Source organism: Falco biarmicus, chromosome 3, assembly GCF_023638135.1.
Source record: "Falco biarmicus isolate bFalBia1 chromosome 3, bFalBia1.pri, whole genome shotgun sequence".
NCBI classification, from domain to species: domain Eukaryota; kingdom Metazoa; phylum Chordata; class Aves; order Falconiformes; family Falconidae; genus Falco; species Falco biarmicus.
In genome coordinates, this window is record NC_079290.1 from 94,161,343 (window position 1) to 94,174,681 (window position 13,339).

Sequence of the window (13,339 nt, forward strand, 5' to 3'; positions counted from 1 at the left end):
GCCCTGCTGCAGCAACTGCTGCTCCCGCTGCCTCTCCGTTGGGCTCGGGGCAGGGAGGCCTGGCTGCGGGCGCCCTGGGCTGCGGCCTGACCCCGGCAAGCTTTCGCGGCGATGCCTGAGCGAAGGCGACACGCGTGCATCTGCCGTCCTTGCTTGTTTAAACATCGGCGAGGTGCCTCGAATAGCACCCCCAGCCCGCTGGAAGGCCGTGCCGTGCAGGAGAGCATTCCCGTCCGACTGGTACCCGTGCCTTGTGCCTTCCTCGCCCGCTGAGTCAGGGCCCTCCGGAGCACGCGCCTCTGCCAGAACAGTTGGAGCCTGTTGCTGGGGCGTGAGGAACACGCTCCCATCCGAGCTCGGCGCTGTTTGCAGATGCTGGGGGAGAGAGGGCAGCCCTGCGGGGCAGAGCTGCGTGTTTGTCCCTCGGCCGGGCTCTGGCTGGAGCTGCTGGTGACGGTGCTGGTGACGGTGCCAAGGGCAGAGGCAGCAGCAGCAGCGAGGCGTGGACAACGTGCTGCCTGTGGTCTGCTGCAGGTAGAGACCTCCCCGTCTAAACACAGCCCAGCGCTTTTAGAAGGTAGACAGTGAATTCTGGCGGCTGTTCAAGTTTAATGTTTCCTTTCTTGGCCTTGGAGGCAGATGGAGCCCAGGGTAGCCCTTACACAGAGCAGGAGGTATTTATAATGATTCTTTCAGGTCGGTAATGTTCAAATCCCATTTTTCTGTACTTCTTGTTTTGTTTTCCCTAAATTGTGCGCTGTTAAAGTTGGAACAGCCTTGGAACATCTGCAGCTTCTCACCCATGTGCTTTCCTCCCCTCTACCCCCCATTAGGAGTAAGTGAAGGATGGGTTGCATGTGAATCACCTCTATACCTATTTCACTTCTCCTGTCCCAGCAATGCAAGACAGAGAAGGACCCTGTCCTGACAGGCAAAAAGGGTGTGTGTCTCAATTGTTTGAGGTCAAGTGAGTTAGCTGAACACAATTAAAAAAAAAAAAAGCTCTCTTGATGCTCCTTAAGGTATAGCCTACCATGTCCAAAGCCATGTTTGTGGCTGTGCAAGACCAGTTAATGGGTTAACCTGCATCTTAATGAACATTAAGATAGATTTTTTAGTAATGTTAATATGACCCAGCTGAAGCTACCGTGGTTGTAGTCATGAGTGAACCTGTCTGGCCCACATTGACAAGTTTGCTGGAGGCTTTAGTTAGTAGCGCAACGCCAGTCAGTGTTTCTAATGGTCTAATTAAGATGATTTGCCTGTTGTTTTGTTGGGGCTTTTTTGTTGTTGTTGTTTTTGTTTTTTTTCAAAGCTGAGTGCACTATGAAAGGTGAGCGAAGGCTGTAGAAAAATGTTTATATTGTGATGTGGAAATCCACAGATCTCACCTAGGAGTTGCTTTGTCGTACCTTTGTGCAGCTCTCATCACCTCAGTGCAGTTCTCAGCTGGGTGTGTTGTGCCTGGCACTCCTTCACAGCACACCTGGATGCTCTTCTATGCACGAGTCAAGCAGTAGCGTGATTTCGTAGGGCCTCGCAATCCTTTGCCAAGTGGCCTTACAGATGAGCTGGGCAGTTGGACTTATGACAGTTTGTTCTCACCGATGTAGGTGTCTGCCAGCCGGTGTGGGAAGGTTATAAAGCACTAAAGTATCTGAGCGATGCCTCAGTCTCTGCTCTGCTTTAAACACTCCACTTGCAACCAGCACAAGAGCAAGTGCCTTGTGAGAGGGTGTTAAAATTGATAAAACCTGAGTCCTTAAACATCTCACTTTTTTTTCCTCCTTGTTGTAGGTAAAAAGGCTTGTTTGGAGGTGGGGTTTTCTTGAGAAGAGGAAAAAGTCTTCAGGAGATAGGAAGACACTCAGAAATTACTGTTAAGCCAGATGTACATCATCTGTTTTTTAAAGCAGTCAGATTGTCCATGGCTCTTTGAAAATGGAATTAAATTGAAAGGAGAGGGGTCTGTAACGGCTTGAGTGCTTAGATATAGGCTCTGAAATGCTGAATAACCGCAGTTCTCACTGACTTCACAGGGAGCGCTTCTGGAAATGGCTTTTCATGCATTGGGTACAAAGCACTACAAGTGCGGGTAAACAGTTCTTTAAAATATTTTGGCACACAGAGAAAACTTCAGCGAGTGCTACTTGGAAGCTGAACACTTGACTTCTCAGGGATAAGATCAGTTTAAATAGGTGCGTTTTTCTTCTTTCTGTGTGCATGAGAGAGGGGAACAGGAGGGCAAGTAAAAAAATCAGAGGAAAAGACCTCATTGCTGACTTGGGAGACTTGTTTGACCTTCTGAGCCCCATGCACTTGTCTGTGGTTTCCAGCCAAAGGCTCTCACTTTGAGAGCGCCTTGCTTCTCGTGCTGAACTATTTTTTGACGCACTGAATGAATGCAATATGTTAACACTCCTGTAAGTCCCAGAATTGCTTGGCTGCCCCTTGCCCTGCCTGCCTCACGCTGGCTGAAAAGGTACCATTGTTTGTTCTGCAAACAGTGGGTGATGGTTGTTTCCAAGGTGACTATGGCGCTGTTGCTGCCCTCTAGTACAAAAAAAAAAATTAAGGCTTTAAACACCTGAGAGCATCCCACTGTCACCAGAGACGGTGGGAGGGAGGAAAAAGCTGTTTGTTTGAGCTCTCTGGGCTGGATATTATAACACAGATGGAGGAAATGCCAGTAAGCTAAGAAGGGGCAATGCATACATTTTGTTTACGCTATGAAATGTTGTTTCTAAATAGTGCACAGGTGTAGCTATTGAAACAGGTGATTATTTTTAAGGATATGTCTCTGATGAGAAGAAGCTATGGTAAATTTAAGGTGTCTCAATCGCACTGCTCAACTGTTAGTTGTAGTTTGAGTTTACAGTAGTAATATTCTGCTTTTTCACTTAATTAAGAGGATGTTTTGAAGACTGCTCAAGCAAGGGTGTATGGACTTCCTACAGGGAGAGCTGAAAGGGAACACTCAACAGTTCTGCTAGACTTGTAGGTTTTCAGATTGTTTTGGAAAATAATTATTTGGGGTAAAGTATGCATCACCCAGAAAGAGAATCTCAGCAGTCAGTTCTTCCATTGCTTTTGTGTGTTTTTGGAAGGCCTGTGGTACTCAGAACAGTGACTGACTTTGAAGTGTCTAGGTGGATGGATTAGAAGCATTTTTTCAGTCGTCTCCCTGTGCTGCTTGCCCATCTACTGATGCAGCTGTTTAGTATGGGGGGGTGAGTTTAAAAAGAAAAAACTTTTTTTAATTGCTTGTGGATGCTGCTAGCAGAACTTTGCCTCCCCCCGCATCAGGTTTAGTACAGTTCATACGCAGGTTTCAGTAAACATTAACCACTTTTATCAGGGCTCGCAGCATGCTGAATGGTTAGCAAAGAGCATGTACTGAGAGAGACAGAGAAAATGAACAAGTCCAAGGTCAAAACGATGGTAGGTTTTTCCTTATTAAAATAGGGGGTAGAGAAGGTTGACTACACTTTGTGAAAAAAGTATGCCCATTTAAAAAAACGTGGTTCTTGTCCTTAAGCTTTCATCCAGGTGAGAGTACGTGGGCGTACTGCAGGGTTGACGTGCATCTTTAATTTTTCTTCTGCTTTAGTGAGATGACCAGAACACATCAGCCCCCCTCACACTCTTGCTGACTGACAGCATGAACTCCTCGTGACACAGATCAATCCAGAGCAGAGTATGATCTTCGCTGTCGCTTGTCATATCTTTATATGGGCCTGCTCCTGCCCAGCATCCACAAAGCTCCCGCTGACTTCAGCAGTGCACAGCCAAGCACAGGCAGCAAGAGATCACAATTTCCTCCTTTCCTTGCCTCCTTGAAGCAATGATACAAAGCCATTCTGGTTAGGAAGGGTAGTTAAGGAACTGTGGTTTAGCAGTTCGCCTCACCTTTCTTTCTCTTGGGTGACTTGGATGTTTCATTATTGCTTTTGAGAAGTGCAGTGCTACTAATTTTTCTGCAAAATGAATTGCTGTTGATCAGCTTAGCAAGGAAAATGAGGTAATCTGCAGGTAAATTAATGAAACAATTTTAAGTTGGGGTGTGGAAAAAATGCATTTTGAAAAGAGCATGTGACCTGCTCTAATGAAATTTGTTGAAGCATCTGATGTCAGGGTTCAAATTTTAAATTATTTTTAATTGTGCAAATCAGCATATCCTGTCCCTCCTAGTTTCATTCAAATAATACTTTGCAAAAGAAAGAAGTAGCAGCATTCACCTGCATGTTTCCTAGAAAACAGCATCATTGAAAGGTTGTACCTCATTGGAAAGACACAGATTTACTTAAAAGATACATCAAACACAGAAGAAATCTAAACCGTGTGTGGCTGATCTGACAGTAGTTTGAGAAACACCCTCCGCTGCATGCCCCTTAAATAAGAAACGTGTGCGTACAGTTAAAAATCTCATCTTTGTGGTGACACAGATGATTCAGTGCAGGAAACGAGAAGAATCTCATTCAGCAGTTAAGCATTTGTGGGGCGGGGGTGTGAGGAGGTCATGGTGTTCACCGCACCCGGTTAGAAACCTTCGAGCTCCTTTCCCTACTGCACGTTGATTTAAATCACGGCTGATACTGGAAGCATCAGCGTGAGAGACAAATCCCATCCTGTTTGTTCCACTGGACCAGCTGAAGGATGAAAGAGAGACAAGAAGGGACTTTGTTATTGCTTTTAAACTTTTAACTACAGACATTAGCCATCCAACTCAAAACCATCCCTTGTCACAGGAGGTGCAACTCAGCTCTTGCATCCTGCTGGAGCTGAGCTGTGGGGTGGCCAGGCCAGCACATGGAGGAGGGCTACCACCAGGGCTGCAGTGGTGGCCCATGTTCTTCCTCCTGCCACAGCAGCCTGCTCCTGGGGGTGACAGAAGGAGAGGAGCTTTAGATGCAGGCTTGCAATTACAGCTTCTTGGAAGGTGCCTTAGTTCATCTAAATATAAAATACGGACTGTGGTTTTGTCTTAATATTTGTGGGATTTTACCAAACCACTACAAACAAACAAAGTAAACAGCAGTGAAAAGTGACACATTTCAGACAGGATTTATTTTTTATTTTTCTTTTGCAAGGTGATGTGGAGACTTGTACTCTGTGACTCAGTGTTCAAAGGAAAGGTATTTCTCAAACTGAGAACTTCTTTGTTCATCCCTTTCTCCCAAACTTCCCAAAGAGCTTTATTTTAAAGTTTTTCAGGAGCCTGGGATGTAATTTTCTTTTTAACTCTGTTGATGTTTTCCCACAGCTTCCCAGGTGTTTTCACTGCCTTCTCCAAATCTAAAACAAAACCAAAACCAAACAAAACTTCCTTTCCTAATAGGCTGATCTGGAGTTGTATTAGAAGCGTTTGTAAAGTCTATGGAGGGAAACAAAATCATGTGTGCTACTTGAATTCTAAAATACATTCACTTCATACTGAGGGCAAGTTTAATGGGAGCATGTACAAAACAGTGTGTGTGTGTGTGTGTGTGTAAACTGTTGCCTTGCCTGGAAACTGACCAAGGAATAAAGTTAGAAAGACAGTTTTTGGGTCGCTTTGATGCCTCTGCAAAAGCATATGCAGTTTTGTATTTGCTGTAGGTCTCCAACTGATAACTAGCACTAATGAAGTGGCTTTTCATACAGTTTTATTGAAATTATTTATGCAAATACAGTGCAAATTTTATTGCAAAAGCAATCATTTACAGTGCACAGCTGGTAAACAAAAACATTACCATTCATTCTCCAGCGCCTCAATAGCTTCTGCTCGGTTCTCACCGCTGTAGCAGGCTGTATGTGCTCCCAGCATTTATTCCTTGACTCTCAGCAGACCCACAGGTTTTATCTGCTGTAGCACTGAGGTGCAGGAGTGGCACTCTCTCTTGAAGAACCACTCATCCTGTTTTGCCTTCCCCTCCCCGCCTCTTTTTTTTTAACCTCTGTGGAAAAATACTTGTACTGTCAGTCTGTGAGACCACAGTCCTGTTCCCCTCTGAAATTGTTTCATAAAAGGCTCTCGGAGGACTGTTAGGTGCACTGGGGGCAGCAAGAACTACATGCATCCCCTTTTTTGATACCCTTGCAAAGGCTTCAGTGCAAGAGTACTCAAATCTCTTTAACATGTGACATCTTTTGATAACACAGTGAAGGGACTCATACCATCAACCATTACAGAAAATCTCTGTCCTTTCTCCTTCAGCTGGGGAGACAGTCTCATTGTGGTCAGGTTAGCTTGGTAGAATTTTTTTTGTTGGGCGAGACGTGAGAGACCTCTGTGTCGCGTGGGCACCAGGAAAAAATGGGGTGCACCGCACAGCCTTGGGGCAGCCAGGAGTGGTGCGGGAGCCTTGGCTTTTACTTCCTATCAGCATGTAGGTGGGCCTCAGTTAATTTCTTCTCTTACAGAAACGTTCACTGCCTCTGCCACTGTACTTCAGTTATAGTGTGTGATCTGGGCGGGGGGTTGTTTAGTTACTGAGCTCCGTACAATGGAGCAGGTGACAATTACTCATTCATAGATGCTATTTAGGAGCACTTTAGCATCGACTGGCGTGGGTGTCTCATGTATTTTAGGGGCAAGCAGGATTTGGCTTCAGTGATACAGATGCCAGGTGTGTTTGGGCACTTCAGCTGCCAGAGCTCCCTAAGCCAAGGGCAGACTGAACGGCATGCTCCCATCTTGCAGCAGGACCTGGGCACCCACAGACCTGCCTGGGCTCCCCAGGCACAGGGTGCTGACCAGACGAACCGTCCAGATGGGCTGCGCATGGGCCAGTGGCCATGAGCTGAGCATCCCCGGTGCGAGGTGGCAGGGGGCCTGGAGAGGTGGCCTAGCACACACAAGTCACTGCTCTGCCTGGCTTAAAAGCCTGGATTGTTTCAGTCTTGCAGCTCTCATGTAGGGTCTTACATTCAAAGCACTAATGACTTCCTCGCTGGGACCCAGACTCTTTAAATTTTTATTAAAGGGATTGTCTGTGCTGACATTTAGCTAGCACCAGATGTTGGCTTTTAGTTACCAGTGTGGAGGTGGCATAGCTAATAAAGGCAAGGGTAAGAAACTTGTGAGAAACTGCCTGTCAGATGCGGCTTTGTGTACTGCAGCCTGCGTGATGTCTGTTGCTTCTTCATGGGCCAGCGTTCTACAAGAAAGCTTCTTTCTTTCCTTCTTCTTCTTTTTCTACTACACTCTTGACTGGCCAAGTGTTTTCCAAGTGCATGTCTTTTTCAGGTGGCCTTGCTCTTTTGTTAGAGACTAGTTAATGCAGGGAGAGTGCAAAGGGAATTCAGTGGCAGATTTGGGGGTTTTTCCCTTCAATTTTGATATTTCTTCTGTACATAGCTTTCCTATAGATCATACTTCTCCCCCTCAACCTCTTTTGGCCATACCCTCCCTCAGAAAATGCCAGCAAGCAATTGTTTCCTTTGCAGAGCTGCGAGCCCCTAGACAGAGGCTTTTCCAGTTTTATGAATGCACCATTTGTTGCTGAGGGCACAACTGTTCGATATAACTGGCTGCATCCCACTCTACTTGGGACCAGCATGCACTACAGCCAGGCTATGCATAAACCAGATTTTTGTATTAAATGGCACCATTTTGTCGACAGCAGCAGTCTGTCTGTCTTTTGTGTGTGCGCATGTGAGACTTGCAGTTTTCAGATGCAAAATATATAAAGAACAGCAGTTTTGCAGAAATACATGTTCCTCAGTGAGCGTAGTGTGCTATTTTAAGGTTTATTTTTCTTAGGGAGTTCCTGATGAGTGATATTCCTTCATTATTTTGTGTAGGCGGGCTGAAGCAAAAGCACATTTTAAAATATTTTATAAAATGGATGCATGGTGTAACGTTACAGATGTTTTATTGGGGGCATACTCAGTTATAATTGAGCTGAAAATACATGTAGCACTTTGAAAGTGTATGTGCTCATTTATGTTTTACTGTATGTCGTCCAGACTGTATAGATGAAACCACTTAAAGATGCACTCTGCTTTACATTTTTAACTATGTCTAGGAATTGCCATCTTATGTCAAACCTGGCGCTCTTTCTCACCACCTGCCCCCCTTACCCCCCTTCTCTGAGGTCAGCGCAATTCACTGGCTGTGGCCAAAATGGTGCACATGGCTCCGGGCTGCTGTGCTGGGTCAGGACGTGTCGGGGGAGGCCGCAGGGGCTCCACAGCCATTGAGCGCGGCTCCCATCCTAGCTGAGATGCAGTCTTTAACAGGTTTCTCCAGAGCACGCACATCTGTGACGCTTGGTTTACACTTAAAATAACGCAACACCGAGCCCTCTGGCAGGCTGGGAGTGCATGAGGAGGGGGCAGAGGCGCAGTTGGGGTCAGTGGTACCGTGCTGTTTGCATGCTGTTTCTTTCTTGTTTCTCCCTTAGTCCTGAAGAGCAGCTTTTGGAAAGCGCCATCCCCATTTTCAGTTATGCGAGCAGAGGCTGTAAAACAGGGAGCTTGCACGAGGCTCTGGTCCTGGCAGCTGAATCACAGTTTAGGCTTTTAGTCCACGCTGCCTGTCTCATTTGTCTCAGTGCCAGGAGTTTCTCCTCAGAAGCACAGTGGGCTCTTTTTCCCATCTCTTCTCTCTCATACCTGTTGAGTGTGTCCCCCAGCAAATAAGAACATCTCCAAAGTAACCCCGCCAGCTTAGAAACTGTCCATTCATGCTTCAGTTAAAATGCTTTCCGTCTTCATCATCATTGTGTTTAAGGAATGGGGAAGACTGGAAACACCTCTAAATTTTCCCTCTTTAAAGAAGGCGGTATTGATTGGAGAAGATGAAGATTCCCCATCTCACCCTCCTTTGGGTACCTGAGCGAGTCTGAGCATTGGACAGGCTTGCCTGAAACATAATAATCCATCCACCAAAAAGGAATAATAAGAAAAATATACAGCTTTGCAGCCTTTCTGTTGAGGTTCCCACCCCTCACCCCCCACCTCACAATGTTCCTTCATATATTCACTGCCCACATAATGTTAACGGGGGATGAGGGTGGGAGGGGGAAGCTCGTTCTCTTTCATGTGACTGCAGCACAGTTAATAATTGTACCAGACTTGAGGCACTCGCGTGACCAAAGGGATTGACCAGATTCATAACCAGACAGAAGATTTTCAGGCACATCTTCATGCCTCGGCATCCCAGCAGATTGAGAGAAGGAGCCAGATCTGCTTTCTCTGCAATTGCTCATTTGTTATGAGCTGGCTATTATATAGCACGCAGAAACAAAGGCCACCCTGGCCTGAAAAGCCCCTAAAGAAAAACAGTATAGTAAATACATCTGTAAAACAGTGTTCAAGTTACAGACTGCATGTATCTCACGTGCTCTCCCTCCCTCCCTCCATCTTCCCCCCACCCCCCCGCCCTTGCTGCTTTAAAAAAGGGATGGCAAAACAGTTTGATAAAATGCATCAAGTGCTCCACTGTTGATACGATTTAAAAAAAAAAAAAAAAAAAAAGAGGAATCTTTGCTTAAGCATGTGTTTCCAACACTTTAATCTTTTATGGACTGCATACTTGCTGTGGGAGTGGAAGGGGATGCTGCAGGCTTACTTTCAGTGTACTTGGAAATTTTTCCCACAGCATGAAAACTCCCCAGAAAATGTGAAGCAACGGCCTGCAAACCAGGAAGTTTCTGATGCCTAGCACTCTGCTCAGAGGGATTTGCTGTGCTCTGGAGGTCATGGAATAATCTTCTTTGTTGGCTTCTCTGCGTTTATTTTACATATTATGGAGGGGTATGTGTGTGTTGCTGAGCTTTTGGGGGTCCTTGTTTCTGTAGCGTATTTTTGCCCCTGGTTCTTTTGTTACTGCACTCCCGTGATTAATACGTCTGCTGCTTAAAATGGCTACTGAACCACCACCGAGTTCTTGCCACTGGTTACCAGCTGCTTAACCCCTGTCAGAAACCACCCAGTGCAGATTTGAGCTGATGCTTTTGTTGTGTAGCAGGTATATTTATGATTTTCGGGCTGTCCATTAACCCTGTGAATACTGTACCACAATGAAGACATAAATCTGCTGTGGTGATGATGGTATGTCCTGATGCTGGGATCACTGCCGCTGCCCCCGCACTGTGCTCTGATAGATTTGCATGGCGTGCAGTCTTCTGGGGGTGTGGTTTTGGGTGATTTTTTTTTTTTTGCTGTGTTTTCCCACCCCTTACCACTTTGTATAGTTTGGGTTTGGTTTTTTTTGAGGAGCTGCAGAAGTTGCTAACATAAAAAAGCAGCAAGGAAGGTGGGAAGTCTGGTGCTTGAGGGCTGATGGTTCTGGTGAGTTGACAAGGAAGATCCAGTTCCCTAACAGTGATGAAATAGTGCGTCCAGTTTCAGGCTGTGATGGACTCGGCGTTCTGTTTTCTGGCATCTCCTGTGTGCCTATGTTTGTGCTGGAGTGCGATGGAGCGTGAAAGGAGTCGGAGGAGAGAAGGGGCTGCACCTTGGCTCTGATTGCCGAAAAAACCCCAACCAACAACATTGACCAAAAGGAAAGTTAACTGGAACATACCACAGAACAGGTTAGGCAGGACGCTGAAGCCAGATACGAACCTTCTCCTGTGCTTTAAGGCATCTTCAGTACACCCTGCTCCCACTACCCTTTCAGGTTTCCCCCCCTCCTCCCCGTTATGAAATATTCCTGTGCAGATTGGGTTTGAACGTGGGGCAGGCGGTTGGTTGCAGCGCTTGCTTGCCTGCTGCCAGCTGTTTCTTAAGAAATAGAGGGTGCACTTGTCTGTGCCCGTCACCCGGTTGCAGAGGCAGCGCTCCGCGTGGCATGCGCCTGTGTGTGCCTTCGTGCCCTCCGCCACCTTGCCTGGCCAGCAGTCCCAGCCGAAAAGTAGCGGGGGAGGAAGAGCAGTAAGGAGACGGAGAATGCTGGCGGGTGGAGCTTGGAGGGCTGATCCCCCACGTAGTTAATCATTACTTGCAGCATAACCTGTTCCTGTTTTCTAGAGGTTTCACTGGCACCCGCGGCCAGAAGCATAGGAGGGATATGTGACAAACTGATTTCTGAGCGAGACGGTTTTGCCTTGCAGCAGGAAGCTCAGTGTCTAATACGAGACATCATCTCTTCTGTAACATGTTTGTGCCTAATAGTTCAGTAAACATACCATATATAGCCCGGTTCGTGCTCACTATAGCACCCTGCTGCAAGGCGACTTTGCTAGTACCACACAGATTCCTTAGCTCCTGGTAACCAGCTGACAAATAGGATGTTGCCATATGTAACATAAATATTCCACACAACTGGGGTTTTTTACACTCCTGCTCATAGTGCATAAAGCATGTGTTTCTGATCATGACAGTCTTAAGTCTGGCACTTTGAAAAACGAAGAGGATTATACAAACAAGGTGCCTTACCCAAAGGATGGACAAGGTCCCACGTATGCATTTTTTTTGCAGAATGAAGATTCCACTCCTTTCTAAATGTCAGACAAAGCTTGTACAAATTAATGTTTTGGGGACTTTTTTCTTTCTCTTTTCTCCCCTCTCCACTTCAAACGCCTGTTGCCTCCTAGGTGATGGGTCCCAAGTTAGAGCTATGATTTGCTGGGAACTTTCTCTTTCCATTCTAGCATCTTCCGTAGAATTTCTCTCCTTCCTCTTTCTTTGTGCACTCTTTTTGTTTACCCCATGCTAGTAGGGTACCGAGCACAGCAGCGAACATGATGAGTAGCACTGCAGCTGGATTCTCAGCTTTCTTAATCAGCTGTTACATATGGTTTGCCTTCAACTTTTTTTTTTTTTTTTTTTTTTTAAACATTGTGAAATTACTTCAGTAACACTCTCTTTCTGTGCTGGGAGAGGTGGTTCAGGAAAAGGAGATGAAGCCAGCCTGCCTCGACCGGGGTGGAATATTTCTGCCTTTTTGTGCCTTCTGCTTCTTGCCCTGTTCCTTGGTGTGCGAGACGGTGTGGACCCCAGATAACCTTGCACAGAGCTTCCTGGGTGTCTGCTTGGGGATGGCTCTTAGCGCCTGGGTCCAGCAGTTCAGTGACTGGCAATGCCTCCTGTACCACGGAGCTGATTGCTTTGTCACAGGAGGTGGCTGGTTAGATGCAGATCCTACAGGTGGATTTTTGTCTAGTGACTTTCTCCTTATTTAGGCAAGACTTCCAGAAGGGGAAACTTTGCAGGGAGGGAATGTTTGGGTGTTACATAAATGGACAGGACTGTATTTCTCCTACTTGTCTCTCATTGGCCTCGTCAGAGTGAATTATGTCTGACTGCTTGGCAGTTAATTGGACCATCCTTCCCATTTCCTAAGCTGATAAGCCCCTCACTGTCTGCCTCAATCAGGCTTCTTTGTTTGAGAAGTTACTAATGCTGCAGAAGAACAGAATAACTACTTTCCTATGTACTGTAACCGAGTGAGGTGCTCTGATTAATAAGTCTATGAAGATTCTCTAAATTTCTTAAGCAAAATCCTTTCATGGAGACTTACTTGTACCATAATTCCAGTAGCTGTTGACAGGAACTGAAAAGTAGGTATAGCCAGTGGGTTTAGTAAGTACCTGTCCCTTTCTGAAAGAATTGCATTCGTGTTTAAGTTATCCTGTGAGCAGCTTTATTCTGGCAGATCCTAGTAGCCATGCAGAGTACCACGGGTGTCTGTAGTTGCCTGTCCATCAGGATCGAGTCTCAGAAATGGCTCCCTTTTACCACAAAGCCTTCAGACTGGGACTGTCTGTCTTGATGTGTCTGGACCGTGCCTAGCTTAAAGGTGTTGCCAGAAGGTGAGTAATAAATGATGATTAATTGTCTCTGAGCTATGGATGAGTTTCTATGAAAAAGCGCTTGGCTAAAGGCTGTGCTTCAACAAGCTCATCAAAATTAACCACGCAGGAGACAGTAGTGTAGCATCCCAAAGGCCTGTCTCTTGACTAGTTTTGTTTTGACTTCGGTGGATTTACTACAGCTGATTGGAGAAACACGGGTCCTTTTGTCTCCAGTGTTTAATGGTATCAGTATTGCAGATTGCAAATGGGCTGAGTGGTACAGACTTGTATGAACTAAAAGTAAACACCCTTTTGTTAGATTGCTCAGTAATCTTTTTAATTCAAAGGTGTGGTTATGAACCTTGCAGGTATGCATCCTTGTGTTTGTACCATTGAGTCTATGATACGAATGTACAGAAAAGATGCAAAGATCCTGTGTTCATTCTATCTTGAAGTTGAAAAGCGATTTTATTCTACAGGAAACCACTAGCCCTTTGCTGTCAAAGCTGTAAATAAATAGAAAACCTAAAGCCATGGTGATTTTTAAAATGGTTTCCATTCTGAGTTTACATATTGATTTGAGCAACGCGTTGTATCTGTTTGATTTTACAGTT

General features: G+C 45.7%; 1 protein-coding gene across 9 annotated transcripts in view; it reads left to right on the forward strand.

The window, feature by feature from the left end:
• RREB1 (ras responsive element binding protein 1) overlaps positions 1–13,339 on the forward strand; it is a 125,907-nt gene that overhangs the window by 21,552 nt on the left and 91,016 nt on the right. The window lies entirely within an intron of this gene.